At 40.8% G+C, this 17,391-nt stretch overlaps 1 protein-coding gene and 1 long non-coding RNA gene across 5 annotated transcripts in view; one reads left to right on the top strand and one right to left on the bottom strand.

The window, feature by feature from the left end:
• The window catches only part of KCNC1 (potassium voltage-gated channel subfamily C member 1), a 123,347-nt gene that overhangs the window by 17,341 nt on the left and 88,615 nt on the right, over positions 1–17,391 (top strand). The gene's annotated exons all lie outside the window — the stretch shown is intronic.
• Positions 8,983–17,391, bottom strand: part of LOC135448679 (uncharacterized) — a 46,893-nt gene continuing 38,484 nt past the window's right edge. Inside the window, exons 4-5 of the long non-coding RNA XR_010440554.1 lie at positions 11,861–11,946; positions 8,983–10,083 (exon numbers count right to left, since the gene is read on the bottom strand). This is a non-coding gene — a long non-coding RNA (uncharacterized LOC135448679). The remainder of the gene's footprint in view (positions 10,084–11,860; positions 11,947–17,391) is intronic.

The following is a 17,391-nucleotide window of genomic DNA, read 5'->3' as shown; positions in this document are numbered from 1 at the left end:
TCCAGCAGTGGTCCTCATACAGGAATTATTCTGGAGGTGATCCTCATGCACCCCTTTGCCCTTGTTTGATCACTTTTTTTTTTTAAGGGGTCTAGAATATATGAGCAATCTTTAATTGAGAATATTTGCTGTCTAATGAAAAGCTGTGGCTTCTTAATGTATTCTATTCACTGAGAACTCCAATATGAAAATATGTGTAAGATTCAGTGGCAGATATAGTGATGGGGCTGAAGCAACAAGGAGATAAGGTAGCAAAGAAAAGTGTTATAATTTTATTTGGGAAGCCCAGAAATGCACCAGCTCTTGCCACGACTTCAAATGAGACTTCTGGCAAGCCACAACTTCTTGGTAATGATTTACATCTATAATCAGGATAATAGAACATTATTTATCTAACTCTTCTGGGTATTGTGGAGACTAACAGTTGCACAGTAATTTGGAGATAAATTGGAGACACTAGATGAATTTCCACTCTCATGTTTTCTCTAAGCAGGTGAAGTGAGGACATGACACAGAAGGAACCAAAGTTTTCTCAAAATAAATCAGAGAGATCAGAAGGCAATTTTATCTTTGCTTCATTCTGATTATTCAGCACTCCTCAGTAAGATTGACAGGAAATGAGAAAACAAAGCTTTCATGGATGAGGAAGGTAAAATCTAGTAACACTTAACAATGCATCTGCAAAACAGTTTAAAATCCACAAAATTATTTCTGCCATTTCAGATGAAAAATTAATGCAAGATGCACCCAGCACATTGTGCCAAACAGACTATCATCAGATCTAATAAATAACTTTTAATTACATAATGAGAAAAGTTAAACATATATCTCCTCATATAAGCCTTTTAAAACAAAACCATGTAAAGTTAAACACTAACATGCCATTACCAGACCCCACATTTTAACTGGCCCTGGTTTATGGCAATCCCATAAAGTTGGAAAACAGTTTAAGTGAATTAACCCTCTCTCTCCATAATCTGTGTATTCTGATTAAAGGTTCTGAATGGAAGGAGCAAGTTATTCATCATCCCCGAAGTGCAAAAGAATGAACCTTTGATTTTTGTCTTGGCTGTTGTCAGAAAACACATCCTGCCTTCCTAGAGCAGGCAGACTGTATGAGCTGAGAGCTGTCTCTGGCAAGGTGGGCCTCTCCCAAGAGACCAGCACTCTATGGAATGAGATGCCAGAGCAGATGCTGTATGTGCTGAAGCCTGACACACACTGGGACACCCTGAGCAATCCCAGGAAGGCAGAAAGCAGAGTAGGAGCACTCACCTTTTCCTCAGCTGGGCTGGCTCTGTCTCCAGGATCATCATCATGTTACAAGACCTCTGACACAAAGGCATCAGGCAGATATTGAAGGTGAGCTGATCACTTCCCAGGGAAACATTCAGCCAGAAGGGACAGAGGTATTGCTACAGATCAGAGAGGAGGCAGAGAAGTCGGACAGACATGGGAGAATGACACTGGGACCACTTCTGGCACTGTGTTGAGACAATGAGTTGCCCAGTTTATGCCCTGGAGACTCAGGGAGTAAGGCAGATGATAAGACAGTTGCCCAGATGCCAATGTCTCTGAAAATGCCCTGTGACTGGGATGCAGACCAGAGGGCGTATTGCAGATATGTGAGCAGCACAAGACACTCCACTGAAATAATCTGGAAATTCTTGCTATAGGTGAGCAGAAAATGGCTGGATGCCTTGGGCATTGCTTAGGGGCCACTGCGTTCCTCAAAAATACCTACTGCATTTGAAGGATTAATTCTACCTCGTATTTACCATGGATTTATTCCTTACAGCACACAGGGATAGCCCAAAGTCACTTATATCATTACCTAAATCAAGGAATCAAGAGCATCAAATTTGACTTCTTTGTTCATGTTTTTTCCTTGAGTAATTCCTGAAAGGACCAGGAATTACTGCTTTTCCAAATAGAATAACAACAGAAAGCTGCTGGAATTTCAACCAAAAAAACAACCAAAACCAAAAACTCAAACCAACAAAACCATTCCTTTCTTCCTCAGTGTTCACTAACTATAATTAATGTAAAGTTAATCAAAACTCAAAGCAAGACAATAAAAAAAGGTCAAAAAGTAATTCTATTAGAAATATGTTCCCTAGTCAATTGCTTGCTGCTCAGGCTTTAGCTCTGTGGCAATTTCAGTACTTATGCAACCACCATAGAATTTTCTAGGTCTGTCTTTTACTTGAGAAGCAGAAACTTCTCACCAACCAACCCCTTCAGGTCCAAGCCCAGGAACGTTTTTGTCATGGGGGTGGGGTGGGGGGGGGAGGAATGAGCTTCCTTCACACCCTCAGCCCCCTCAGATGCCACCACTGCATCACAGAAGAAAGTATCACGCACCTTCCTGCTCGCTGCAGATCCAGTCAAGGACACTGGGAATCAGCCGGGAGCCACCTCCTCGTAGCACACAGCCCTTGCAGGGAGAAACCCTCTGGGGAAATCAGTTCATGGCAGATTTCATACTGTGCCAGGTTAACAGCATATGTATCCCTGTCCTTTTAGCACAGGTTGGAAGGAACAGTGTTTGCTAAGGCTACATAGCCAAAAAGCACACTTCAAAAATACACGCTGTAGTCAGATGTCTGCTTGTAACATTTATGACTTGGCAGATTGACTCGCATATCAGGCACACATTTGATGGTTAATTCTGAGCCCTAATGCAGCAGAGCAGTCTTCTACCTGGCTGGTGTCTATCCTTTTCAAAAGGCAAAGGAGTGCATAAATTATGTTTAAAAAGAGGTAGGCATTTTCTGCCCACAGAGTGGAGTCACTGTAGGTGGATTATTATCCAGGAATACTGAAGAGGCAAGAAGTCTGTGATTTAACCCATTCTTTGTAATCTCCTTGCCTGCTACTGTTGGTACTGCTGACAGTCTGAAATTATCCATATGATACAATTTTTCAGGAGGTTCTGCAGCACAGCAGCTGCAGTTAGACAGTCAGCAGGAGTTAAAGCCCTAAAGAAAGGATTTTATTCTGAAGTAATACCAGCTAAACCCTGCAGCAGCATCCACTTGTCTCTGCTGATGTTGGCAGCTATGAGGTTGCTCCAGTTTACTCCCTCACCAGGCCCTGCACTATGAATGTCATGTCTTAGCAGAACAGGACGAACTCTAAACCACCTTACAGATGACTAGCAGGATTTTGAAACCTATTTCTTCTGCAATATCTTTACTACTGGGAAAACAAAAAGCAATAGTTTTCACAGTGCAAACTGAGACATTTGTACATCAGGATATAGGCATGACCTTTATCTAGCACAAATAAGGCATAGAGATGTTCAGCTGTTCAGCTGAACACAATCACCTGCATTTACTCCAGCCAAGAACCTGGTCTTCAACACTGACCTTAAAGAAACCATTGTGAATTGTGATGAAGAAAAATAATCAGCATTGGGGCTGAGCATCCCTAAATTCCAGTGACTTGCCTACAAACTGCTGACAGTGAGCATCTTCAGAAATAGGATCTATAAGAATAGCCAAAAAAAGAGGAGGATTTATAAATGTATGAGTTTTAGATTATCATAGGTATCCCTGCTCTACTTCGACATTTCATATTTACACAAAGAGAAAAATATTTTCCTTGTCCATAAAAATTTTTAGCAATTAAAAATACTTTACAAAAATTACTTAATCCTTTCAGTATCCTTAGTGAGATATGGAAGCACTCTTTCAATTTTCTCACAAGATGTGTAATCTGTGGCAGAAAAAGACACTGCTTATTTCTTAAATTAATCAAAATAAATAATTAATAAAAATGAGAAAGAAGTCCTGGCTCCCCCTCCTTAAAAAAAATTGCACCAGAGTCACCATTTTCAGTAAACAGGTCAAAAGCAGTAATACTAGATCAAGGGACATCTCTGCTGTATTTAGTACCAATGGATGCTGCTCTAAAACCTGTGATTCTCCCTGAGAAGGGTAGCAAAGGCTCAGTATTTTCTGGGCAGATGGGCATCTGTAAAGTCATCCTGATCTTCTTCCATGCATATCCATCTTTGTTCTCTAGCAGATGTGCAAATATCTTAGACTCACCAAGTGCCACCGGGGTGCAGGCAAGGACATGGACTTGTCCCTGTCCCCTCCTGACCACACACAGGGAGGAGGCCAAGAGCTGCTGGCGAGTGCATCCTACAAGATGCAAGGTGAGGCAGGCAAGGTGAGCCAGAGCCACCTCTTGAGAGGAGACAGCGGAGAGATTTGCAATGAAAGGAAAAGCTGTGCCGTGTTAGTCAACAGAGCTGTTTGTGCCCGAGGGCACAAATGAGAGGAATCCCACAGGAGGAAAGGGGAGTGCAGAAACACTTCTCAACAGCAACATAGCACCTGCCCTTCCCACCTTCCTCCTCACCATCCCCTGCAGATGCTCCCCTCAGTGGCTTGACCATACTGGCTTGCAAGGTGCTCAGTTTAAAACTATTGCCAGTAGACTGAAATTCTTATTTCTCCTCTGCACCACAGAGGCACTGGGCACAATTTCCATCATAGTTGGACATCTACTCCCCCATAACAAAGAACGCTAAAACATTCCAGAACTCCTTCACCTTCCTTCAGCAGGCTGTGCATGGGATTGCCCAATGGTCCAATTTTAAGTCCCAAACATGCAGGATCCCTTTACACTCCCATGTCTGCTTATAGCAATACTTCAGTTCATTAGTTGAGCTCATCCCCATTACTGGGAGCACTGAAGTTCAGGCTCCTTGCTAAACAGAAATCTGGGCAAGGAGCTTGAACTTTCTGACTACCTTAAACTCCTGAAGCAGCTCTCTTAAATGAAGCATTGCTCAGCTCTTCTCTTGGAGTTCTTGAGTAGTTTTGTATTTTGTTTGATAGTTGACCCTGGTACTTGCTGGTAAAGCTGAGATGGAATTCTTCCATGTGATCCTGTCAGGGTTGAAAATTTTAATTTACAACTATATTAACCTTCCACTTAAAAAAAAAAAAAAAGAAAATTAAAAAAATAATTCTCTTTTGCAACACAAATTGCAGGGAATGATTTTAAGATAATACATGAATTAAGGGCATCGTTGGCATAAAACTAAATTCTGTTTCAACACTGCCAAATGGTGCAGTTCAGGAATAGATACAGAGATTTCAAAAAATAACATTTCTACCATAAAAAGTTCCCAGAAAATTCCCCAAAATTATTTTGGAGACATACTACTGCCTTTATTACTTTATTTTCCTCAGTGTAGTTTATAATTTTCATGGAGGAGCACTCAGAGGGTGCCATTACAGAACAAAGCCATGCTATGATAGCTCACTTAAGTAGGGAGGTTGAGATAGTTTGCAATGATAATTAGTATGAGCAAAATAACCTTAATTTTTATAGGTACATACATCCACATACATATTTAAACTCCAAGAACCATTTTCTTCTTTTCTACAAGTGTGGAATCTAGTTGGAGAGCTGGGAAAAAAAAATCTTTCTACAGAAAATAGAGAAGATCCTCTCCCAGTATAAATCTCAGGGACCCTAAGTCATTATGTTTTTTAATTTAGAAAAGTCACTGTGATTGTTTAATGAGTTCTTGTACTCTTGTACTCCTCTTTATCACTCAAAATATGAGCCAAAAGCAGTCTGCTTGTTTCTACAGGTGTGACTTATGAATAATTAATTCCTACACATTTATGAACATTTCCACAGCATTCACGAAACAGTTTCTAACATAATCCAGAGACATCTACAACAAGGCCTTTGACCTCCTGTATCAGAGTCCACCAATGAACCCAGTTGTCCCTTTGCATATTCCTAAGATTGTTCCCCTCCCTTAGAAAAGGATAACACCAGTGGAAACAGGAATTTAAATGCTGTCTCTCAATATCTTTAGCTTTTTCTCAGCAGAATATTTTCCTGTCATAAGAAAACAGAAACTGAGGCATTATGTTAACACCCATGCATCCAGTTTTAAATCCCATGCTACTCCAACACATTAAATCAGTTTTCCCAGGGAGAAGGATAGTTTCCCCAAGGATGACTGTCATCTTGGGCCTCACCAATTTTCAGATCTCTTAGCTCACCATTTTTTTTTTACCAATAATGTAATTACTACTTTTTAAAATTATCTTTGTACCAAGTCCAGCCCAAGGAAAAGCTGATTGAGAAGGAACTGATTTAAGAAACTGAACAAGACATAGTCAGAGCTTGCTAAGGCATCTGATGAATTGAGGCACATGCTGCAACATACCAGACATTTGTAGAGGAGAATTAGATGTCACATTGCTCATGTAGTGTCCAAGATGCTGGGATTTTCTCAGGACTTTACAACCCTCATTTTTGCATTCTCTGTTCAGGGAAGCAAGTGAGGGAGCACAGCACAGTAAGGTTTTATCTGACTGGAGAAGGACACATTGGCAACAGCAATACTGGGAGATCCAGCACAGCAGCTTTGATGTTATCCATCTAATTTCAGTATCTAATCTCTCTAGACACTTATAATCTGACACTCAGTGGTGTGCTCCATCTTAGCTGATAGTGAAATCATTTAATACAAGTGGGTAGTGAGGTAGGTGACAAGCTGATTGATGGCAATATCTTCATTTAAAGCTATATAGCACCACCAGACAGAGGTCTAGAGCAGCTCAGGAGCTCTGCCTAAATTTGTTGGTATCCATGGAAGTTTATCATGCCAGACTGTGGCTTATACCATCTACTAAATCATTTTCCTAAAAGGGATGTAAGCTACCTCAAGCCCATTAAGGCAGAGTGTCAGCATCTCACAGGATACTCAGCAGTGAGATTACAGTGAGCTCCATCATTTCTCCCTCCTGGCAGTCTGAATTTTTTCCACTGCCTTACAGGAAACAGAAGGAATGCTGGCTCCCTGGAGCTACCTGTACTTCCACTGTGACCTCAGGTGCCCCAGCAGCAGAGATGGTGCTGTTTGACAAGCACCAACACTGCCCATGCTTGGGGTTACCACTCTGTCCTGCACATCCTGCAGTGGGAATCTGACCCTTGCAGGCAAATCTGGTGTCCAACATTTGCTGCAAATGGATGAGGGCTCCAGCAAGCACCAAGAGCACAGATGAAAATATAGTGATGCTCCTGCACCTAGAAAGTGATTCATATTAAGACACATTATTAAAGCATGGAAAAGCCTTTGCCTCTCTATTTGTTCATAGAACTCCTGCTTGGAGAGCTCAGAGAGCAGACTGGATCCCACAGGGAATCCCTAAAATGTCCACTCCTGATGAGTCTGCAGTCAAAGCCTAAAGGCAGGCTCATGTAAAGGAAAAAGAGGCTGTACTGAGTTTATGAAGAAGAAATGTCTGATCTTTCCTTTCTTAAGGGCCTTAGGCACATGAGTTTGTCTACTTTTTTCCAGCCCTTACGCATAGCTGTTTCTAGGGAAAGCAATGGCAGAAGAGTCCCTGTCCACCCTTGTATTGCCATGGAGACACAACCTGACTACAATTTCCACAGCCACAAATTCCCTCAAATTCAAGGGGTTTTTATGTCTGCAGCCAACCTATTGTTCTGCCTTAAGGAAAAAGATATGGGAAAGGGTGTTCTCACTTCCATCAGCATTCTCATAGAAACTGAGTCTGTACAGTCTCAGACCCACTGTTCGGACCTGCACAAGAGCATCTGAATGCCTTTTTATTTGGCTCCTGTGGGGAAAAACAATTAAAACACCTTCCCCATAACTGATTAAAGAATACTAGAGGTAGTGGTTAATTCTTACCAAATTCTTCCATGCTTCATTCAAGGTCTACATCGTGGGGCTGTTTCTAACCCAGCAGCAGCACAAAGATGAGCTTTCAGTAAAACCTGCATTGTCCAATGGCCATAACCAACAGCATTTTCCTGCAAAAAGGCTGAATTTACATTGTTTGCAATGAGACTGTGACATACCAGCATTTTACACCCTTTGAACAGCAGGGATAAGATGAAGAGAATTTTATGGCTAGTGATTGCCTTTCTTAATGAAGGAGCTTTGTCTCTCCCAGTGCCGTGTGTTGTTGCAGTTTCTGTGGTAACGACTGATTGCACAGAGAAAGAAGCCAGTGTAAATTGCTGGCATGTAAACAACAGCTACCTTTGAGTCTGGTTTACATATATACCTTTTCTGACTCAATTTATGATCCATTTCTACAAGGTAACTTAATGCCTACAGTATTTATTATTTCCATTTGGAAGCCATTCAGCAAATGTCCTATGTGACATACCTCACATGCCATACCTTGCCAATGCTGAAATACAACTTCTAATTTAGAATAAAACCCAGTTGATTTTTGTCTCCACAGAAAAATTAATTCTTTAGAAAAGCAGATGTAAACTCTCTCAGTAAAAATGACACAACAGAAAACATAAAAGTACAGAGTATAAAACATATACACGTATATACTAGCAAATTGAAGATGACATGATGTGAAAGGTAAGAGCAGGTAAAGCTTTTCTCCATATTGTTTCAATGGAAGAAATTGTTGTGTGTGAATCTCAGAGGATAAAGTGTTTCAAGTGACTGCAATGAAGCAACAAAGTCCAGGCTTAATAGTTTTCATTTTAGAAAAACAGTTCATATTCAGAGAGTTAAGGTTTCAGTAACCATACGTAAAACCTTTAAAATAACTCAGGAAATGCCTTCAGAAATCAAGACTGCAATGATTGGTGCCATTTCTTTCACTACCCACATCTACTCACACCCTACTTCTCTAGAAACACATTCTCAAAATGGAAGCAGCTTCTCAAGCACCAAGTTGTGTTTCTGGTTTACTGAATTCCCACAGAGTACTGAAGTTTCATTGAGTAGAAACTAAGGCATCCAGACAAATTTGTTTAGTCATGAAAGGAACAGAAGAATGGAAGACAAACAAGTTGCAAGAATGGAAACTCTTGAACTAGTTTTCCACCAGCTTCTCACCATCCACATATGCTTTATGAAATGTGTGTTGACTAAGACACAGGACTAGCTCCTTAAAAAAAATGGGGCACAGTCATTCATTTCTCTCAATCTAGCTCTGAAGAATGCTCCTTAACACAGATGTTTCAGGCTACCCTAACCACAGCATTCTCAGCTAAATCACTTTCTTACCTGAAGTGCTAAAGTGATGCCAAATAATTCCATAGAAATATGTTGACGTACACCAATCGCTTGGCAGCCCAAATCCTGCTGCAGTCAACAATAGACTTATACTGGCAGAAGCAAGGTGGAGCTATTTCTGGAAGTTGTTTGATGTGATGGTGACATGGCTGAAAAAAAACAGCCCGAGCACGATATACTGGGCTGGCAAACCCAGGTTGTTGCAGTGTTAGGTCTGACCATGGCAAAACTGGCTTCACTTGGCTCTGGCACCCAGGAGTCAGGGTAATGGAGGTGTCCAGCTGGTCCTGGCATGCTCAGACTCAGCAGTGCCACAGCTGCATTTCCAGTGTTGCATGTGTTACAGCACATTCTTTAATATTACATTACTTCAGCTTCTGAGTGGAGATGGACATTGAGTTGCTTTTCACAGGAGAGTTCTCCAGGGCAGGGCTGCTCTTTGGCTTTTAGCATTTCCTTTCACAACAGGCAAGAGCTATTCCCATCACCTCCTGGCTGTTTGTCATTGCTCTCCAACATCACATCAAGCTGTCACACCAGGCCAGCTACAGAGCTGCAAGCACTTTGAGTCAGCACGGCTTCACAGTGAGGGGGATGGCCCTGGAAAGGCAGGAGCAGCCTCCCCTCCCAGCTCAACAGCTGCTCCAACAGGGACAACCTCAGGTCACCCCCAGCTGCTCTCACACCAGAGGCTCCAAAGGCTGCCCGGCACAATCGCACGGGCAAGCAGGAAAAAAGCAAAATCCCAAAGGCCACACTAAAGATGTCCCCCATGGATTAGCTCTGTTTTAATCAATCCACATGACACATCTGCCACATGTCAACAGCTTTCATTTCTCCTTGCTGTAGCCTCTCCTTCCTCTCTCAGTAGTTCAGATGGTCAAATCTGGGCCCAATCCACTTTCAGTTTGGGCCGATTCCTCCTCAGGATTTCTGGATAACCCTGTGTTTGAAGGCAACTAGGATCCAATCCATTTCCTTGGAAAAGGACAGTCAGCAGATCCAGAGGCCTGATTCTGAAGGAAAAATTCCATGCTCAATTCAGGCGCCCCTTTCCATGAAATGTTGTTATCTGGCAGATGTTGAAAGGCAATGCTTAAGGCACCTGATGGATATCGAGTGATACTTTTTGATTTTCAAATTTAAGAAATAATTATCTCAAGAAGAATTGGCACTACGTTAACAAATCCTATTACAGATTTGTCATTTTGAGAAAGGATCTTCTAGTTAATTTTTTTAATTGCACAACAACTTTAGTTGACACTTTCTAAACAGAGATCCATTATTTTACAAATGGCCCTCTCTGATTCTACTGAAATTAACAGCTTTTTTAAAAATAAAATAATTTAATTTGCAGGTTAACTACAGGTTCTCTGAATATTTAAACAGCATTTCACTACACTAAGAGAAACACCACTACCTGTTTTTATCCAGTTATAAGGAAAATAAATCTCATTGCTCGAGTATATAAACCATCACCTACCATTTGCTTTAACAGAGAAGTATTTTTAAATTAAGATTGGCTAATATTTAACCTAGAATTAAAACAGTGATAATATTTATTCTATTTCTCAGACTTAAATAATAAGACCACTAGCCCAAGGCAAGAAAAAGGGAGGAGCAAGGTATGTGCAAAACAATCAGACATTTTATTATACTAATTAATATTTCAAGATGTCATGGGTTTAAACATTTCCCCACATATTTATTACACTGCCCTTGGACATCAGCAAGCATTTCATTATTGACTGCGATGGGAAGAGAACCTCACCTGTATTCTGTCCTCCATACTTAGCCAAACAATTCATCTGGTATTGACAGATGTCTGAGACAGCAGGACTTTTATGCTGCACTGATGCTAAATACAGCAATTGGCAGCCTTGTCTCTGGCCAAGAGAATTTGGGCCATCAGAGACAGCGTTTCTGTAACTACTCCTGACAAGAAGAATTAATTATTTTATCAATTTTCTTCAGATTTAAAAACCTGGATTAATAATTTGCTTGCTTGCAAACTGAAAGATAGATTGGTACCAATATTTAATTATGGTCTGGTCAGAATCCCATAGCAGTCTCACTTTTCCTTAAAACGTAGACGTTCTTTACAGGTTTTTGGGATTTCTTTCTGAGAACAAAGGATTCAGTGGGGCAGGGCATTAACAGCCAAGGTTTCATGTTTCTGTTTATCTGGGAGGGTTCTGGCTAGAAACAAGCCTTGGATGCCAAGAGATCTATATAAAGAACATGGCCTTAGTGATTAGGTCCTAGGATGTGGCACACAAAACACAAACAAACAAGAGCAAGAAACAAAGATGCAGATTTATGATCCAAACCAAGAAGCCAAGAGTACTTGTGGAGATTCCCGTAGCAAAGGAAGAGGAATGAGTGAGAACACAAAGTACTACAAAAACTGTCAGTTATTTAAGGCAGAACTGGTAAAAATGAATTGGAAAGCTTCCAAAGTGCCTTTTTGCTTTATTATTTATAATGGCAACTGCTTTGTATAAACTACCTTACACAATTGTTTTTTGCCTTCACCCTGATTTATCTTACTTTCCTTGACAGATTCTGCCAGAACTGTTTAATAATAATTTGATGTGCTACATGCAGATTTTCCTGTCTACCCTCAACCCTCACACACAGCCCAGCAGTCTCACTGCAAATCATATAGGGATCCACCATGCAGTTTCTCTACAAAAAAGATGTTGCTTTGCTTTCAGAGAGAAAAGGTTTGGCTTTTTTGAAAAGTCTTCTTTCAGAGGCACAAGAAATTAGGGGGAAAAAGAAATACATTACCACTATGATGCTTAAAGACTCCTTAGGGATACTCTGCACTCCCCATTCACATTCTCTGCTTCATCTGCATGCAGAGCTCTGAGACACTAGAAAAAGAGCCAGACAAGGGGAACAGAACTGAGAAACAGAAAACCGTTAACAAAAGTTTCTTTCCTTTTGAGCATATTGCCCAATTAATAAAAATCTTTAAAAACATATTTTGCGTGCACTCAATGTTTTCTAAAATGCTCTTCAGTGTTTGAAAAATAATATTAAAAACCAAGGAGCTTGGGAAGAAGCACGAAGAGATATAAATTCAATTGAAATATTAGTTCAAATTTGATCTGAAATAAAAAATCAGAAAAGTACATAGAGGAAGATACAAGTGACAGGAGCTGCAGGAGCTGATAGCAATGAATGGTGTGGAACAGCTGAGACTTAAGTCCATTTTAGGGCACCCAGAGCAGGCATGGACATAAACTTTGCTGGACAGGTTGGAGTAAGACGAGACAACCTGCAACCTGCCAGATATAAGAGACAAAACATAACTGAATCTGACTGAAATTTTGCTGCAGTTGACAGTAAAAGGAAACCAGAAGTTTGTTCTTTTAAATAGGGTGGGAACAGGAGGAGACCTGTCTAAATGTTACATGCAATGTTTTTGGTTATGTATTCAAGTTCCTCACGTGTGCTCCTCCAATTAACTGAACTAAATCAGTTGGTCAGGGTCTTAATTTGACCACAGAATAACATCCTGACATGGCATGTGATTTTTGTACAATTTTTGGGGGTTGAGTTTGTTTCTTTTCAACTACACTGAATTAAGATTTTCTAGGAAGGAAATAAAAGATCTGTCAGATCTCAATGTGGCACTAACTCAAGTAGGACAACAATGGTGCTTTTGTATACACCACCTGTTAACTAAAGTCATTCCCACTTATGGGTAAGAGTTAACAACTCGACTGTGGTGCTTTACCACAAAAATCTTTCTTCCCTGCATCCCCTCTGTGAAGCCATGACTTGCAGATACCTGCAAAGTCCCTTGACTAAGAGCTTTAAGTATACTTGAGACTGCAGCACATTTGAAAGGTCATTATTTATCACCATTCATCAAATAGGAAGCAATTAATTTTAATGGAAAAATCAAGTCAATACATCAAGAGGGGCTTTTTTTGACATGCCACAGTTTTATGAACTGCTGGGAGAAAATGAGGCAGCCTGTAGGGAAGCAGAAAACCTTTTATTTACTAGTGAGGAGAATCCTAACAGGTTCTCCTGTTTTGTGGTATGTAAGGTAAAACACAGCCAGATAGTACAGCAACATTTAAAAATCACATAGCTCAAATATTTCCCTCACACACACAGTCCGGTCTCCTTCTTTCCAAATATTTGCAGTGAGAGTTCATTTTCCTTCCTGCTTGCCCTCTCGCTGAACAAAAATAATGCCAGCAAAAGCACACTGCACGCAACTGAAATGGAAAAACAGCTAACAAACAAAGTAGTCGGAATGAACCAGGCTGGTTTAATCTCATTCTGATTTAACAAGGTTATTTTGTTTAACAATTATTCTACATCCTTCAGAAAAAAAAAAAAAACACAACAAAAAAACAAAACCCAGAGAGAGAGAGTGCAACCAAGAAGCAATCAGTTTACACAAGTCTCCTTTGAACAACATAAGGAGAAGAGTCTTGTAGTCTTTCCCCTCTCAGGATATTCCTTCCTGGATGAAGTGCTTTCTGAGGGATGCTAACTTGGAACATAGCCACAAAGTCCTCCTGCCTCAGGCCTGGCCCTCAGGCCTCCAAAGTCATTAATGCCTCCAGAGGCAAAGACTCTCCAGGAAGATCGCGTTTGTACCAGCTTCGCTTCAGACAGCCCCTTCAGCTCCCTGTGGGGACAGAGGGAAATCCTTCTGTGTGTAGGGATATCACAGCTGCTGTTGCAGATGTAAAGAGACCCTGGCAGCTCAGGGACTGCCTGGTGTGGATGGAGGCACTGAGCATTCAGCACGTGCCAAACGAAGGGGACGGACACACACAAGTTCCACAAATGATGTATCAGAGAGAACTGGAGATACTCCAAACTCTGCTGATACTCCCCCAAGACATAGAGTGAAAAGCTCATTGCTGCAAAATGGAAATCACACTCCTGATTCCTCCTGACTGAGGAAGGAGGGAAATACTGCACAAAAGGTTTAAAAGCCACAACCATGGCCCAGCAATGGACTACCATGCTCCAGAAGCAGGCACAAGGTGGCCTCCGCAAGGAGGCACAACTATTATTAGCTGTAACAAAAGAAACTCTTCCCTTTTGCATCCTCCTAATTCAGCTTTTTTACCATATTTGACACTTTAACATTTCTGTCTCCCCAGAACAACAATATTGTTGGGACAGGATGGAAATAACATGATGCTGTATTTTCTAGCCGCAAAGATAACAAGGATGCAGAGCTCAGATTAATTCTCGTCAAGATCATCTAACAAAACATAGCAGCAACAAAGCATTTTGTAGTCCCTCTGCATGTGTTGCAGAGAACATTTAAATTGAGGGCTGTGCTAACTTGGCTCAGGGTTGACCATTTTGCCACAGAGATCACAGAACAATTTTTTTTCCTGAACTTGCTTTGTGAAGGTACAAGACCCTGAAAATACTTTAGGGATAATTTTTTGATGCAAAAGAAGAAATCAATTAGGAGTGAGATTTCTCTCAATTTGAATCTGACAGGAAGTGATGTTTTGGGAATGCAAATCTCTCCAGTATTGCATGGATCCTCTGAATTCTTAGAGCAGCTAGGCAGCTTAGACAGGTAGGCAGACACTACTGATGATGGCTGAACCAGCTGGGTATGAACCACAGCTGAAAATGCATTTCATAGTGCTTAGAGCAAGCACTATGGTCCCAGCCCTTCTGTAGCAACTGGAATGAGGAGTTAATGGATCCAAGTGTGTTCTCACATCATTATTGCCATGGTCACTGCATTAATTTTAGATTATTGCCTTACTGATTTACAGTGAGTCCCAAGAGATCAAAACCAAACCACTGATCTCCCTTATCCTTCCCTTCTTACATCTTACTGCCAGAGAATCCATACGTGCTAGTCAGATTTAGCCCTGCCATAATTCTACTTAGTTCTATCTGAAAGCTCTAGTGCAACGTGAAATTTGGTCTTGTTTACTGTATTTAAAGTTCTAAAGAGATCATTCTAAGCTTAGCATAAATCATGATGGAAAGAAGCCTGCACGCAAGAGTAGGGATTTCCAGGCCACTTAATGACTTATCTGTAGTCTCTATTTCACTCTAATGAAATAAAGGAAGTACTCTGACCCTGTGAAATGTCTTCAGTACCAGAGAATCCTTATTAAAGACACATAACTGTGATGTTATGAAAAACCCAACCTCAGCCCTGTGTCCCTTATTTTGCATTTCTAAAACTAACTTCAGTTCAATGTAGGCCATAAACTTCACAAAGCATTGAAAGTCCACCAATGTCCATAGGAAGATTAGTGCTAATTGGTAGTGATCTTCAAAATGAAATCAGTTCAGAAATGTTAAAAGAAAATTATAAAGTGGTGACTTACCACTAAGTCGTGGGAAATATCATTGCTAAGCAGTTGCACTAATTAGAGAGAGGGGAACAAAAAAATATGACCCCAATCTAGCTAAGGGCTCAATTAACTTAAGCCCATTTGAACTGGGCATCAAAGTTATTCACTCTTCAGAATTAAACATGTAGTTCTTGCTTAGCTGGACTAAGGCTCAGAAGTAGGAGACAACATATCTCTCCTTTTCATCTTGAAAATTGCTTTAATTATATGTTGGTGATCCAAGCAAGGCTTAATCCTCAGCTCTTTGAAAACAGCCTGCATTTCTGCAGTTCTCAGTTTTCCCACTTTTAGCCCCAGAGCACAAGACATCATGCCTGGTACTTGCTGGCACAGCTGGCTCAGATGCCGAGCATGGCATTGCAGACTCGTGGCATCTGCCCCCTCCCTCCCAAGAGCTGAGACTGATGCATGCTGTCTGTCCCCCACAGACAGTCAAACAAAATTTTCAAGTCTTCCAAGCCACCTCTGGCAGGTAAGTACATATCACCTAGCAACGGACACCTGCATCCCCCAGCTGGGTCTGCCCAGCTGTGCCCACCCTCAGAGGAATTCAACCCCTTTCCTGTAATTCTTACAACTCACATTTTCTAGAGCTTCTGAAATATATGGCTGAAAGGGCAAAGGTCCAGGATGGGTCCCTTCACCCCATTAAAGAGACAGTGATAGCATTTAAAAAGATTTTTGGATCCCAGTAACAAGGGAAGTTATTAAGCAGTTTTGAAAAGCTGGTCCATTTTTAGCCAGATACCAGCTTGCATTCCTAAGAGCCCTCAAATCCAAATAAAGGAAACATTCCTATTCTGCACTCTTGACTTTAAAGGAAGGTATTCAGGATCCTGTAGTTCACTGTATCCCTTTCTCATTTGGCAATTAAGGCAGGATTTCTCCCACTATGTTCATTTTATCAACTATTTTTCCCCTTTCAGAAGGCCTGCAGCGAAAAGCAGGTTTCACTGCAATCAATGCCAGCACTCAATGATTTGAGGCCGGGTCAGCGTTTCAAATCACCTCTTCTAGGGGCTAATTTCTAAATTAGCGTAAGGAATGTGCAAGGACTGCATGATGGTGTAGCTCCTCTACAGGAATGTGAAAATTCAAGACTAGTGATAGGCCTGAAACTCTGGGTATACCCTGGTAACTGCTTCATACAGAGTGCACACTTTGTTCTCATTTCTAGCATGGAAATATGGCCAACACCATTTAGCTGCTTATTCTTAAGCACAGGAATATTGGTGTTCGTAGGAGAAGATTTCAATATATTACAAGACTGTAAAAATCACTGAAATGCAATAACATTGTTGCACATTTATTGCTTCTAACCAACTCTATAAAATGTAAGCTTCGCTTCCCTCCAAGGCTTTTGGGAGAAAGCCGATCCTCACTCCACAAAGTGTTATTTGCAAAATGCTCAAACCTTGCCAAACCATTAGATGTAAACCTTTTTAAAAATAGTGTACAGGATATCATAAACCCTAGATAGGCTTTGAATGACTCCACATCTCCATTCGTTCCCTTTGGAGTCATACAAGTGCTATTTAAACATGATACATGTTTTAATACACTATCATTACTTCGTATCTTTAGTCAATTACTTCCCAAGCACAACCAAAGTAATCCTTTTTGCTTAGCATTAAGGACTTGGAGACAAGGCTATTACAAAAGAAGAGGATCTGCCTTAAGGATGGCCCAAGATTTTCTAGATAGCCCCAGAGGAAGGATGAGGTGAGCAGTGGGGTCTGCAAGTCAATTAAACCACTTGAAATCCACAGCATTGCATTAATTCTAATGTTAAATTACTGTGCATTAACTGGATTGGCCCACACAATCATTTTGTTCTTATGAGGTATTTTTACTACATCACTTTAATGACAAAAAGAAAGAAAAGGGGGAGAACCTCAAGTCCAAATCATTTAACTTTTAAAGCTTGACATTTAGCTTAAAATACAA

The sequence above is a fragment of the Zonotrichia leucophrys genome, chromosome 5 (assembly GCF_028769735.1).
Source record: "Zonotrichia leucophrys gambelii isolate GWCS_2022_RI chromosome 5, RI_Zleu_2.0, whole genome shotgun sequence".
Taxonomy (NCBI): domain Eukaryota; kingdom Metazoa; phylum Chordata; class Aves; order Passeriformes; family Passerellidae; genus Zonotrichia; species Zonotrichia leucophrys.
Note: the sequence above shows the minus strand (reverse complement) of the source record. Positions and strands in the feature narration are given on the sequence as shown.